Raw genomic sequence first — 14917 nt, 5'->3', positions numbered from 1 at the left:
TTTTTATATAGCGCTAACATATTCCGCAGTGCTTTACAGGTTTTTTTAGGGACACCTTACATTTGAAGTGAGTTTGGGGGGCAGTCCACAGCTGACCCTTACAACATTGACTCTGACCGGGACGCACAGGGACGGTTAGGGTCAATGTTGTAAGGGTCAGCTGTGGAGTGCCCTTGTAAGGGTGGGAGTTTTGGGGGCTAGGGCCGCTATAGCCTTTACAGGGCTTAATAGGGCAAGACCATTCCACTCCTCTACATGGAATCCGGCTATTTGGAATTGAAGGATTGATGTCGGTGTCCCTTCTCCTAATGGGTGAGATCCTTCCATATGTTATACACAAAATTATGTGAAAATAATATGTGCACCGGAAGGAGAAGGTTTTTTTGTATAGACTGTGATTTTTTTGCAGGTTTGACACCTTATATGGTGCTGGGATTGTGCAATAATTATCGCAGTGTATGATCAGGTCCACACACAGACTGTGATTTCTTTTTTGCAGGATTGAGATCTTGGATTTTGCTGGGACTGTGCAATAATTATCGCAGTGTATGATCATATGAATTTATATCCAATTTAATGGTAATCGGTAGAGTTGAGCGACCTTGACCTTTTTAGAGTCGAGCCGGGTTTCGCGAAACCCGACTATCTCAAAAGTCGGGTCGAGTGAAATCGGCCGATTATGACGTAAAGTCGGGATCGACCGAAACACGAAACCCAATGCAAGTCAATGGGGCAGCATAGTCGGCAGTGAGTGGGGGCCAGGAAAACACCTAGAGTGCCCATTTTAATGTCAAAACCATCCATTCTTCTTAATGAAGCTTGTCAAGCGTAATTTACCTTATAATAATTGGAAGGCATTTGAAATTGGGGGTCATTTGGCTAAAGTTGTGGTGGGTAGGGCTGGTTCAAGTAATTAGTGGGCCCAGGAAATCTGGACCACGTCACGGCAGTGGAGCAGGGAGAGGTAAGTATTTCAACTTTGCAAGTGCTGTGAACCTGAGCAAGCAGGGGGGGCCCACTCGTTGGCATTGGCACTGGCACAGGGCCCCTCAAAGTACAGCGGTGTGTTTGCACGGCGGGGGCGCCTCCCACCGGCAGCAACACTTTTGCGTACTATGAGAGGCCCTGTGCCAGTGACGTCGCCAACTAGTATTCCTCCCCCCACCTGATGAAGGAACCTGCACTTTCATCTGCACCTTCCTCTTTGTCCCCGTGTAAGGTGGTATGGTATGCGGGAAGAGCAACCTGACTTTCAGCAGGGTCACAATGTTGTTGTGTAGCGTGCACGGGGAATGTTGCGTTATGGGTCAATGTACCAGCAGACTCATCTATCACTGGCTGGGCAATGGGCAGGATGAGGAGGAAACACAGATATAGGCCCAAAGAATAAAGTTGGCTAAATGCAGTTCAAAATTGGTAACACAGGAATAACCAGGGGGCATTGCAGTGGAGGACAACTGGAATGAGAGGCTGACACAGAGAGTAGGCCCAAATCAGTAAGTAGTCGAAATGCAGTTCAAAATTGGCAACCGTAGTAAACAGGCGGCACAGCTTTGTTCAGTGGAGGAGAACAGCAAGGAGTGGCAGACACCGATAGTAGGCCACAACCCAACTAGTAGGCCAAATGCAGTCTAACATTAACAACTACTTAACAAGCGCCTGAAAACGGAATTTCAGGACAGGAAACCAGGAGAACAGCAAGGAGCGGCAGACACTGTTAGTAGGCCCCAAACCAACTAGTACGCCAAATGCAGTTGTTCCATTTAACCACAATTTAACGAGAGCCTGAAGATAGAAGCTCAGGAAAGGCAACCTGGACAACACCTTGGAGTGTAACACACCATCTCTCTCCACCCGATACCCATTTTGTAGGCCAAATGCAGTGTAGTTTTCTACAACTACTAAACGAGAGTCGGAAGATCGAAGCAATGGCGAGGAAACCTGGAGAACACCTTGGAGTGTAACACACCATCTCTCTCCACCCCATAGCCAATTTGGAGGCCTAATGCAGTGTAGTTTCCAACAACTACTAAACGAGAGCATTAAGATCGAAGCTCTGGAAAGGCAACCTGGAGAACACCTTGGAGTGTAACACACCATCTCTCTCCACCCGATACCCATTTTGTAGGCCTAATGCAGTGTAGTTTTCTACAACTACTGAACGAGAGTCGGAAGACCGAAGCAATGGCAAGGAAACCTGGGGAACACCTTGGAGTGTAACACACCATCTCTCTCCACCCGATACCAATTTTGTAGGCCTAATGCAGTGTAGTTTTCTACAACTACTAAACGAGAGTCGGAAGACCGAAGCAATGGCAAGGAAACCTGGGGAACACCTTGGAGTGTAACACACCATCTCTCTCCACCCGATACCCATTTTGTAGGCCTAATGCAGTGTAGTTTTCTACAACTACTAAACGAGAGTCGGAAGACCGAAGCAATGGCAAGGAAACCTGGGGAACACCTTGGAGTGTAACACACCATCTCTCTCCACCCGATACCCATTTTGTAGGCCTAATGCAGTGTAGTTTTCTACAACTACTAAACGAGAGTCTGAAGACCGAAGCAATGGCAAGGAAACCTGGGGAACACCTTGGAGTGTAACACACCATCTCTCTCCACCCGATACCCATTTTGTAGGCCTAATGCAGTGTAGTTTTCTACAACTACTAAACGAGAGTCGGAAGACCGAAGCAATGGCAAGGAAACCTGGGGAACACCTTGGAGTGTAACACACCATCTCTCTCCACCCGATACCCATTTTGTAGGCCTAATGCAGTGTAGTTTTCTACAACTACTAAACGAGAGTCTGAAGACCGAAGCAATGGCAAGGAAACCTGGGGAACACCTTGGAGTGTAACACACCATCTCTCTCCACCCGATACCCATTTTGTAGGCCTAATGCAGTGTAGTTTTCTACAACTACTAAACGAGAGTCGGAAGACCGAAGCAATGGCAAGGAAACCTGGGGAACACCTTGGAGTGTAACACACCATCTCTCTCCACCCCATACCCAATTTGTAGGCCTAATGCAGCCTACTTTCCGACAACTACTAAACGAGAGCATGAAGATCGAAGCTCAGGAAAGGCAACCTGGGGAACACCTTGGAGTGTAACACACCCTCTCTCTACACCACGGAAGGGCTGATTCTTAGGAAGGAAGGCTGTCGGAAAGAAGCAGGGCGTGTCCGAGGGTGATTATATTCTTATTAGGTATATACTCACCCTCGGACGCGCCCTGCTTCTTTATTTGTAATGAATGTTTATTTGCAATGTGGTTTTGACTTACTCAATTTTTTTGGTAAATAATGATTTTATTATTTTCATTGTTTTGCATCTTCTTGGCAATAATATAAAGAAGACGCGACAGGACAACACTCGGTGGATGCCATATCTGTGTTTTAAATTGAAAAAAACTTTCAGTTAACTACTTGCAGGAAAAAGTTATTGTAGCTGGTGGCCATTTTTAGTACTGTACCAGTTTTTTGTTGTATGTGTTTGTTTTTAATGTTAAAATGTCTGCATTTGATATCTCTCCAGTATTTTCTTTTTTATAAGCAAAATACTTATTTTTATATTTTCTGATGTTGGTTCAAGGGGTACACGGGCAGCAGTAGACAGGTCAGTGGAGGCCTAGTGGAAGGAGGGACCGCAGACAGGCTTCGAAGGCCTAACATAATAAATTGGGCTGGCTGTAGGCAATTTAAAATTGGTTCCAGGGGAACACGGGCAGCAGTGGCCAGGTCTGTGTAGTAGTAGTGGAAAGAACGGGCCGCAGACAGGCTTCGAAGGCCTAACATAACAAAAATTGGGATGTAGGCAATTTACAATTGGTTCCAGGGGAACACGGACAGCAGTAGACAGGTCAGTGGAGGCCTAGTGGAAGGAGGGACCGCAGACAGGCTTCGAAGGCCTAACATAATAAATTGGGCTTGCTGTCGGCAATTTTAAATTGGTTCCAGGGGAACACGGGCGGCAGTAGCCAGGTCAGTGTAGTAGTAGTGGAAAGAACGGGCCGCAGACAGGCTTCGAAGGCCTAACATAACAAAAATTGGGCTGTAGGCAATTTAAAATTGGTTCCAGGGGAACACGGGCAGCAGTAGACAGGTCAGTGGAGGCCTAGTGGAAGGAGGGACCGCAGACAGGCTTCGAAGCCCTAACATAATAAATTGGGCTTGCTGTCGGCAATTTTAAATTGGTTCCAGGGGAACACGGGCAGCAGTGGCCTAGTCAGTGTAGTAGTAGTGGAAAGAACGGGCCGCAGACAGGCTTCGAAGGCCTAACATAACAAAAATTGGGATGTAGGCAATTTAAAATTGGTTCCAGGGGAACACGGGCAGCAGTAGACAGGTCAGTGGAGGCCTAGTGGAAGGAGTGACCGCAGACAGGCTTCGAAGGCCTAACATAAGAAAAATGTCAATACAATGGTATTGACAGTGCCAGGCATTGAAGGATGTCAGCGCATTGACTAAACATTGGTGGAGCTGTGAGAGAAAATTTTGCAAGTGGTAGAGCACTGTTTGAGCTGGGGGGGGGGACTGTCTTGTGGCCGGCGGTACAGGCCCAGGGCCCCTCATATTACAACGGTGTGTCTGACGTTGGGTGCGCACCACCACCGCCAGACACTTTATTGTACTATGAGGGACCTAGTGGCAGTGCCGTCGACCAAAAGCGGGCACACCCACCTCCTCAGACAAACAGTACTCTCACGGGTGCTGGCGCCAAGTGGCGATACCACGGCCCCGTGTGGGGACTTTGGCCATTTAGGGAGGTGTTAACATGTCGGATGCTGGACAATCAGGTGCTGCAAATTACGAGATTGGAAAAGTCGTTCAGAATAGTCCACAGGCAAGACCTTTACATAGGAAAGCTAGGTGTCAGCCGGGCAAGGTGGGGCAAAAGATTTCGAAATCCAGTTGTGGTTCATTTTAATGAAGGTTAGATCATCTACATTTTGGGTAGCCAGACGAGTCCTTTTTTCTGTTAGTATTGAACCTGCAGCACTGAATACTCTTTCTGATAGGACACTAGCTGCCGGGCAAGCAAGCTCCTGCAATGCATATTCTGCCAATTCTGGCCAGGTGTCTAATTTTGATGCCCAGTAATCAAATGGGAATGACGGTTGAGGGAGAACGTCGATAAGGGATGAAAAATAGTTAGTAACCATACTGGACAAATGTTGTCTCCTGTCACTTTGAATTGATGCTGCAGTACCTGTCCTGTCTGCGGTCATAGCAAAATCACTCCACAACCTGGTCAGAAAACCTCTCTGGCCAACGCCACTTCTGATTTCTGCCCCTCTAACACCTCTGGTCTGCTGGCCCCTGCAGCTCGTGTTAGAACGATCACGGGCGCTGTGTGCAGGGAATGCCAGAAGCAAACGGTCAACAAGAGTTGATTGTTTGGTTGCTAATATTCGTTCCAAGTTCTCATGTGGCATTATATTTTGCAATTTGCCTTTATAGCGAGGATCAAGGAGGCAGGCCAACCAGTAATCATCATCGTTCATCATTTTTGTTATGCGTGTGTCCCTTTTGAGGATACGTAAGGCATAATCCGCCATGTGGCCCAAAGTTCCAGTTCTCAAATCTGTGGTTGTGCTTGGTTGAGGGGCAGTTTCAGGCAAATCCACGTCACTTGTGTCCCTCCAAAAACCAGAACCCGGCCTTGCCGTGCCAACAATTTCCACTGGCCCCAGAAAAGCTTCCTCATTAAAAATATAATCATCCCCATCATCCTCCTCGTCCTCCTCTTTCTGTTCGCCCGCTACCTCGTCCTGTACACTGCCCTGGCCAGACAATGGCTGACTGTCATCAAGGCTTTCCTCTTCCTCAGCTGCAGACGCCTGATCCTTTATGTGCGTCAAACTTTGCATCAACAGACGCATTAGGGGGATGCTCATGCTTATTATGGCGTTGTCTGCACTAACCAGCCGTGTGCATTCCTCAAAACACTGAAGGACTTGACACATGTCTTGAATCTTCGACCACTGCACACCTGACAACTCCATGTCTGCCATCCTACTGCCTGCCCGTGTATGTGTATCCTCCCACAAAAACATAACAGCCCGCCTCTGTTCACACAGTCTCTGAAGCATGTGCAGTGTTGAGTTCCACCTTGTTGCAACGTCTATGATTAGGCGATGCTGGGGAAGGTTCAAAGAACGCTGATAGGTCTGCATACGGCTGGAGTGTACGGACGAACGGCGGATATGTGAGCAAAGTCCACGCACTTTGAGGAGCAGGTCGGATAACCCCGGATAACTTTTCAGGAAGCACTGCACCACCAGGTTTAAGGTGTGAGCCAGGCAAGGAATGTGTTTCAGTTGGGAAAGGGAGATGGCAGCCATGAAATTCCTTCCATTATCACTCACTACCTTGCCTGCCTCAAGATCTACAGTGCCCAGCCACGACTGCGTTTCTTTCTGCAAGAACTCGGACAGAACTTCAGCGGTGTGTCTGTTGTCGCCCAAACACTTCATAGCCAATACAGCCTGCTGACGTTTGCCAGTAGCTGCCCCATAATGGGAGACCTGGTGTGCAACAGTGGCAGCTGTGGATGGAGTGGTTGTGCGACTGCGGTCTGTGGACGAGGTCTCGCTTCTGCAGGAGGACGAGGAGGAGGAGGAGGGGGTGCGAACGGCTACAGCCAACTGTTTCCTAGACCGTGGGCTAGGCAGAACTGTCCCAAACTTGCTGTCCCCTGTGGACCCTGCATCCACCACATTTACCCGGTGTGCCGTGATGGACACGTAACGTCCCTGGCCATGCCTACTGGTCCATGCATCTGTTGTCAGGTGCACCTTTGTGCTCACAAATTGCCTGAGTGCATGGACGATGCGCTCTTTAACATGCTGGTGGAGGGCTGGGATGGCTTTTCTGGAAAAAAAGTGTCGACTGGGTAGCTCGTAGCGTGGTACAGCGTAGTCCATCAGGGCTTTGAAAGCTTCGCTTTCAACTAACCGGTAGGGCATCATCTCTAACGAGATTAGTCTAGCTATGTGGGCGTTCAAACCCTGTGTACGCGGATGCGAGGCTAAGTACTTCCTTTTTCTAACCATAGTCTCATGTAGGGTGAGCTGGACTGGAGAGCTGGAGATCGTGGAACTAGCGGGGGTGCCGGTGGACATGGCAGACTGAGAGACGGTGGGAGATGGTATTGTTGCCGCCGGTGCCCTAGATGCAGTGTTTCCTACTACGAAACTGGTGATTCCCTGACCCTGACTGCTTTGGCCTGGCAAAGAAACCTGCACAGATACTGCAGGTGGTGCAGAAAATGGTGGCCCTACACTGCCGGAAGGGATGTTGCGTTGATGACTAGCTTCATTGGCCGAGGGTGCTACAACCTTAAGGGACGTTTGGTAGTTAGTCCAAGCTTGCAAATGCATGGTGGTTAAATGTCTATGCATGCAACTTGTATTGAGACTTTTCAGATTCTGCCCTCTACTTAAGGTAGTTGAACATTTTTGACAGATGACTTTGCGCTGATCAATTGGATGTTGTTTAAACAAATGCCAGACTGCACTCTTTCTAGCATCGGATACCTTTTCAGGCATTGCAGACTGAGCTTTAACCGGATGGCCACGCTGTCCTCCAACAGGTTTTGACTTTGCCACGCGTTTTGGGCAAGATACGGGCCCGGCAGATGGAACCTGTTGCGATGTTGATGCCTGCTGCGGCCCCTCCTCCTCCGCTTCAGAACTGCTGCCGCCTGCACCCTGTTCCCCCAATGGCTGCCAATCGGGGTCAAGAACTGGGTCATCTATTACCTCTTCTTGTAGCTCATGTGCAACTTCGTCTGTGTCACCGTGTCGGTCGTGATGGGGCAACATAGTCTCATCAGGGTCTGATTCTTGATCAGCACCCTGCGAGGGCAATGTTGTGGTCTGAGTCAAAGGACCAGCATAGTAGTCTGGCTGTGGCTGTGCATCAGTGCACTCCATGTCAGATTCAACTTGTAATGGGCATGGACTGTTAACTGCTTCACTTTCTAAGCCAGGGACGGTATGTGTAAAGAGCTCCATGGAGTAACCCGTTGTGTCGCCTGCTGCATTCTTCTCTGTTGTTGTTTTTGCTGAAGAGGACAAGGAAGCGACTTGTCCCTGACCGTGAACATCCACTAACGACGCGCTGCTTTTACTTTTACCAGTTTCACGAGAGGAGGCAAAAGAGCTAGAGGCTGAGTCAGCAAGATAAGCCAAAACTTGCTATTGCTGCTCCGGCTTTAAAAGCGGTTTTCCTACTCCCAGAAAAGGGAGCGTTCGAGGCCTTGTGTAGCCAGACGACGAACCTGGCTCCACAGCTCCAGACTTAGGTGCAATATTTTTTTTCCCACGACCACCTGATGCTCCACCACTACCACTACCCTCATTAGCAGCTGACAATGAACGCCCCCGGCCACGACCTCTTCCACCAGACTTCCTCATTGTTTTAAAAACGTTACCAAACTAACGGTAATTGTTGCTGTCACACAACTTACACGGTGAGCTATAACTTCAGTATGATTTAGCTACCCCTTTACAGGTGGGTGAGACCACAACGAAAATCAGGCACAATATTACACACTCTGTTGTTGGTGGCAACAAATGAGAGAGATGCCACACACGCAGGACTGTCACTGAAGCCCAAATGTAAATATTAATCTCCCACTGATTTGTTTTGTTTTTTTAAAAGGGAGACTTTAGAAAAAAAAAATAATAAAAAAAAATGATTTTTTTAAGGAAGAATTTATAAACCAAATAAAATGAAATGATTGTTTCAGGGAGAATTTAGAAAACAAATAAAAAAAAAATAGGCTTTCTATGGCCCACTGAGTGAGAGAGGACGCACACAGGAGTCAGGAGTGGCACACAAGCCCAGAGGCCAATATTTATCTCCCACTGATTGATTTAGTGATTTTTTCAGGTAGATTTTGGAACCCAAATCAAGCAAAAAAATAAATAGGCTTTCTATGGCCCACAATTGGAGAGAGAGAGAGAGAGAGATGGCACACCCAGGAGTCAAGACTGGCACACAAGCAGAAAGGGCAATATTAATCTCCCACTGATTTGATTTTTTTTTTTTTTTCAGGGAGACTTTAGAAAAAAAAAAATACAAAAAAATGAATTTTTCAGGAAGAATTTAGAAACCAAATAAAATGAAATGATTGTTTCAGGGAGAATTTAGAAAACAAATAAAAAAAAATAGGCTTTCTATGGCCCACTGAGTGAGAGAGGACGCACACAGGAGTCAGGAGTGGCACACAAGCCCAGAGGCCAATATTTATCTCCCACTGATTGATTTAGTGATTTTTTTCAGGTAGATTTTGGAACCCAAATCAAGCAAAAAAATTAATAGGCTTTCTATGGCCCACTATTTGTGAGAGAGATGGCACGCTCAGGACTGGCACACAAGCCCAGAGGCCAATATTAATCTCCCACTTTTTTTTTTTTTTTCCAGGGAAAATTTATAAACCCAATAAAAAAAATAATAAATAGGCTTTCTATGGCCCACTATCTGAGAGAGAGAGATGGCACGCTTAGGACTGGCACACAAGCCCAAAGGCCAATATTAATCTCCCACTGATTGATTTATTGATTTTTTCAGGTAGAATTTAGAACCCAAATCAACCAAAAAAATAAATAGGCTTTCTATGGCCCACTATTTGTGAGAGAGATGGCACGCTCAGGACTGGCACACAAGCCCAGAGGCCAATATTAATCTCCCACTTTTTTTTTTTTTTCCAGGGAAAATTTATAAACCCAATAAAAAAAATAATAAATAGGCTTTCTATGGCCCACTATCTGAGAGAGAGAGATGGCACGCTTAGGACTGGCACACAAGCCCAAAGGCCAATATTAATCTCCCACTGATTGATTTATTGATTTTTTCAGGTAGAATTTAGAACCCAAATCAACCAAAAAAATAAATAGGCTTTCTATGGCCCACTATTTGTGAGAGAGATGGCACGCTCAGGACTGGCACACAAGCCCAGAGGCCAATATTAATCTCCCACTTTTTTTTTTTTTTCCAGGGAAAATTTATAAACCCAATAAAAAAAATAATAAATAGGCTTTCTATGGCCCACTATCTGAGAGAGAGAGATGGCACGCTTAGGACTGGCACACAAGCCCAAAGGCCAATATTAATCTCCCACTGATTGATTTATTGATTTTTTCAGGTAGAATTTAGAACCCAAATCAACCAAAAAAATAAATAGGCTTTCTATGGCCCACTATTTGTGAGAGAGATGGCACGCTCAGGACTGGCACACAAGCCCAGAGGCCAATATTAATCTCCCACTTTTTTTTTTTTTTTTCCAGGGAAAATTTATAAACCCAATAAAAAAAATAATAAATAGGCTTTCTATGGCCCACTATCTGAGAGAGAGAGATGGCACGCTTAGGACTGGCACACAAGCCCAAAGGCCAATATTAATCTCCCACTGATTGATTTATTGATTTTTTCAGGTAGAATTTAGAACCCAAATCAAGCAAAAAAATTAATAGGCTTTCTATGGCCCACTGAGTGAGAGATGGCACACACAGGAGTCAGGAGTGGCACACAAGCCCTGAGGCCAATATTTTTCTCCCACTGATTGATGTTGTGATTTTTTCAGGTAGATTTTGGAACCCAAATCAAGCAAAAAAATAAATAGGCTTTCTATGGCCCACTGAGTGAGAGATGGCACACACAGGAGTAAGGAGTGGCACACAAGCCCTGAGGCCAATATTTTTCTCCCACTGATTGATGTAGTGATTTTTTCAGGTAGATTTTAGAACCCAAATCAAGCAAAAAAATAAATAGGCTTTCTATGGCCCACTGAGTGAGAGATGACACAGACAGGGATGGCACTCTAGCAGAAATGCCAATCTTAATCTCCCACAAAAAAAAAAAAAAAAAAAAAGGAACTGTCCTTCAATTACTATCTCCCTACAGTAATCTCAGCCAGGTATGGCAGGCAGCAATAAGGAGTGGACTGATGCACAAATTAAATAAAAAGTGTGGACAAACAAACAAGATAGCTGTGCAGAAAGGAAGGAACAAGAGGATTTGTGCTTTGAAAAAAGCAGTTGGTTTGCACAGCGGCGTACACACAGCAATGCAGCTATCAGGGAGCCTTCTAGGGCAGCCCAATGAGCTACAGCGCTGAGGAAAAAAAAAAAATGTAGCTTCCACTGTCCCTGCACACCGAAGGTGGTGTTGGGCTGTGGAAATCGCTACAGCACAAGCGGTTTGGTGGTTAATGGACCCTGCCTAACGCTATCCCTGCTTCTGACGAAGCGGCAGCAACCTCTCCCTAAGCTCAGATCAGCAGCAGTAACATGGCGGTCGGCGGGAACGCCCCTTTATAGCCCCTGTGACGCCGCGGACAGCAAGCCAATCACTGCAATGCCCTTCTCTAAGATGGTGGGGACCAGGACCTATGTCATCACGCTGCCCACACTCTGCGTTTACCTTCATTGGCTGAGAAATGGCGCTTTTCGCGTCATTGAAACGCGACTTTGGCGCCAAAGTCGCGTACCGCATGGCCGACCCCGCACAGGGGTCGGATCGGGTTTCATGAAACCCGACTTTGCCAAAAGTCGGCGACTTTTGAAAATGAACGACCCGTTTCGCTCAACCCTAATAATCGGGATTGGAATCAGTCAAGTGAATATTACATAGGGACTCTTTGAGAAGAGTATAGAAGTTGCCCTATGATCAGGTCCATTTGAGACGAATATTGATGAGTGAGATATGATTTGCACTTTATCACTTTCCTATAGGTAGTAATCTTAATATATAAATGAATAAAAGTTACATTTTAATTTATTCTCTTTGCTAATAAGTATTTAAATTGAGAGAATTGTGGGCTTTGTTCCCTAATATTGCTGGTGATATTTTTTGTATAACACAAAAGAATTATATGTGGCCACCTGAAACAAATAAGACTAACGTTTTATACCAGGTATATGATTTTCTTGATACCTGGTATGGTTGTAGAACCTGGTCTGTAAGGTCTGCACCCCCCATATATTTTTTGTAATCAATGACAGACACAGGTTTTGGAGTAGTGGATCCCTGTTGGTCTGCAGTGGACCTTGTGGCCTCTGTGTGGATCAAGCTCAGAATAGAAATATATTTTTTATCCTTATACTTAAGGGCAAGCAGCTCTCCATTGCGTAAAGCCCCTGTCTGCCCCTTTCGGACCTTTTCATTGACTAATGATTGTGGAAACCCCTGACGGTTTTTTGAATGGTCCCACAAGCCCCCATGTTATGTTCAACCAGACTTTTAAATACGGATATGCTGGTGTAGTAGTTATCAACATACAGATTGTAGCCTATTTGTAAAAATGGAGTCATCAGCTCCTAAACGTTTTTTCCAGATGTCCCCAGATAAGTAGGGCATCCTGGTGGGTTTAGTTGGCTATCTTCCCCTTCATAAATGCGAAAAGCTGATGTGTATCCGGTTGAACTCCCACACATTTTATAGGGCTTTAATCTGAACCTTGCCCTCTTAGAAGGAATAAATTGCTTGAGGTGCAGTCTTCTTTGAATTTTACAAGGGACTCATCAATGGAAATGTTTAATCTGGAAAATGCTACATTAAGAAGCAAAGCCCCTTGGACATTGGTGTGTGCCAATTCACGAGCACTAGGGACAGCGTTAATACTGGGCATTGTTCCCTGAGTTGGAGACATTTCTCCAGAAGCGCTATTTGTCCTTGTTGTACTGATCCTTGTGTGTGAGGATGGACCAGAATCACTGCTCATTTCTGAGCTATCCACATCTCCATGTGGCACTGCACTTTCTTCGCTGTCAGACCATAAAAGTGCATAAGCCTCCTCTGCACTGTAATACTGACGGGCCATTTTAGTCTTTTTTTTTTTCCCGGAAATAGAAAACTCTGACATGACCCGACTGACTGACGTGACCAAATTATTGGGGAGACAATTGAAAAAAGCTTAATTCTCTAGCCTAACCCTAACTTTAGAATAAACCCTAACTCTAACTTTAGCCTAACAGTAACCTTAACTTTAGCCTAACAGTAACCATAACTTTAGCCTAACAGTAACCCTAACTTTAGTCTAACAGTATCCATAACCCCAACTTTAGCCTAACAGTATCCCTAACTTTAGCCTAACAGCAACCCAAACTTTAGCCTAACAGTATCTGCAGCGCCCCAGGGTCCTGGTTGTTGCAGTGATATTGTTCTCCTCTAGGGGGAGTGATGTTACGTTTGGAGGCAATGAAGGAGATCTCTTTACCAGGCATCACATCACAAACATACAACACATTTCATACTCCACTCCACCAGGGGGAGCTATGCTCCTATTTATTAGGGCACTCTTCACACTTAGGTAAAACTGGTGGCCTGGAGAGAAAGTTAGGCAGTTGCTGTCTGAGCTTTGCTCAGGTAGTTGGTCCCTGACAGGGGTTGGAGCCTGTCAGAGGCCTAGTCAGAAGGGCACGGAGCTGTGCCTGCCCTAAGTGCGGCAGTTCCTAAGAACGAACACAAAAGCGAACTGTATTGTAGAGAGGGTGAGAAGAAGTCATAGCAAAGGAGTGGATACCAGGAGGAGTTCTGCCCTACACAGGTTGCCTCCTTCTGAGGCGCAGGATCCCGGTAGCCGGAACACCGAGGGAGCAACAGTCCTTTATGCCTTACTCCAGAGACCGGCAGGACAGCTAATTTCACGTTACTGATCCGCCCCATAACCAGGAGGCAAGGTGGCACCCACGAGAGGCCGGGGCATGATAGACTCCCTGTAAAAAGCCTCAAACCACCGGTCATATGGGTTTGTCCTATCCATCTGGGGGACAGAGAGACATAACATCTGTAACATCTACAACATCTGTGAGGACCTTATGAGAGGCTTAGCAGTAAGGTACTGCAACACCACGGCGCTAGAAGAAGGCTACTGATTTCCACCTGGATAAGGGGACTCTGGATTTGCCTCCAAACTGGCCAGACTCTGCCTATCCTGTGGTCTGGTGCTCTGGACTGTGGATGCTGAAGCCTTTAGTAAAAGGTAGAGACTGCAACCTTGTGTCCTCGTTCTTCACTGCGCCTTTCACCATCCACCGACTACACACTGGGAAGCCCTGGGGATACACTTCACCTGTGGGAAGGTATACCATCTAGCTGCCATAACTTCACCCCAGCGGACCCCTTAAAGCAGTGTCGGTCACCCTGACCGAATACCACAGGTGGCGTCACGAACACTTCCCCTTTAAAGACCTTTCCCTTTTACACGGACATCCCAAGCTCCACGCACCGGGTCAGCCAGCGTGACATTCCCCTGCGAACCGAAGGACCCGGTACCGAGTAACCCCTAGCTCTTGGGGGCGCTCCATATCCATATCTCTAACCCTAACAGCAACCCTAACTTTAGCCTAACGGTAACCCTAACTTTAGCCTAACGGAAACCCTAACTTTATCACCAACACTAACCGTAACGATAGCACTCACTCTAACCCGCCATCTGTTTTTTTTACTATATAACAAGATCGCTGACTAACACAGCTGTTACCAGCAGCACTTGTAACAATGTTTCTCCTCTAATCTCTCACTGACAGGAGATCTGAGGAGAAACAGCTTTTTTATGAGGCAGATCGCCCAGGAAAGTAAGTTGCTACAACAAACTTTCCAAGTGATTTCTCTCATTGGCTGGTATGACAATGACATCATCAAGACCTGAAACAATCAGGTGTTGATGAGGTCAGGGGTCACAGGAAGTGTTGCTAGCACCAACATTTATCTACTGTTGGCGGTCACGAAGCGGTTAAGTTAAGGGTACCATCATTTCTGTCCAGACCTATTTCATAAGTTTTATTTTTTTTTAAACTCTGTGGAAGCATGGTTGAAAAGCAATGTCTGACCTTCATTTGTTCATTTTAATAAGATTTTTGATTTATTACTTTTGTCAGATTCAAGTTATTTCTGTGACCATT

At 46.1% G+C, this 14917-nt stretch overlaps 1 protein-coding gene across 2 annotated transcripts in view; it reads left to right on the top strand.

Moving 5' to 3' along the window:
• The window catches only part of LOC138667370 (oocyte zinc finger protein XlCOF22-like), a 54520-nt gene that overhangs the window by 37626 nt on the left and 1977 nt on the right, over positions 1–14917 (top strand). The gene's annotated exons all lie outside the window — the stretch shown is intronic.

This window comes from Ranitomeya imitator, chromosome 2, assembly GCF_032444005.1.
Source record: "Ranitomeya imitator isolate aRanImi1 chromosome 2, aRanImi1.pri, whole genome shotgun sequence".
Lineage (NCBI taxonomy): Eukaryota > Metazoa > Chordata > Amphibia > Anura > Dendrobatidae > Ranitomeya > Ranitomeya imitator.
Note: the sequence above shows the minus strand (reverse complement) of the source record. Positions and strands in the feature narration are given on the sequence as shown.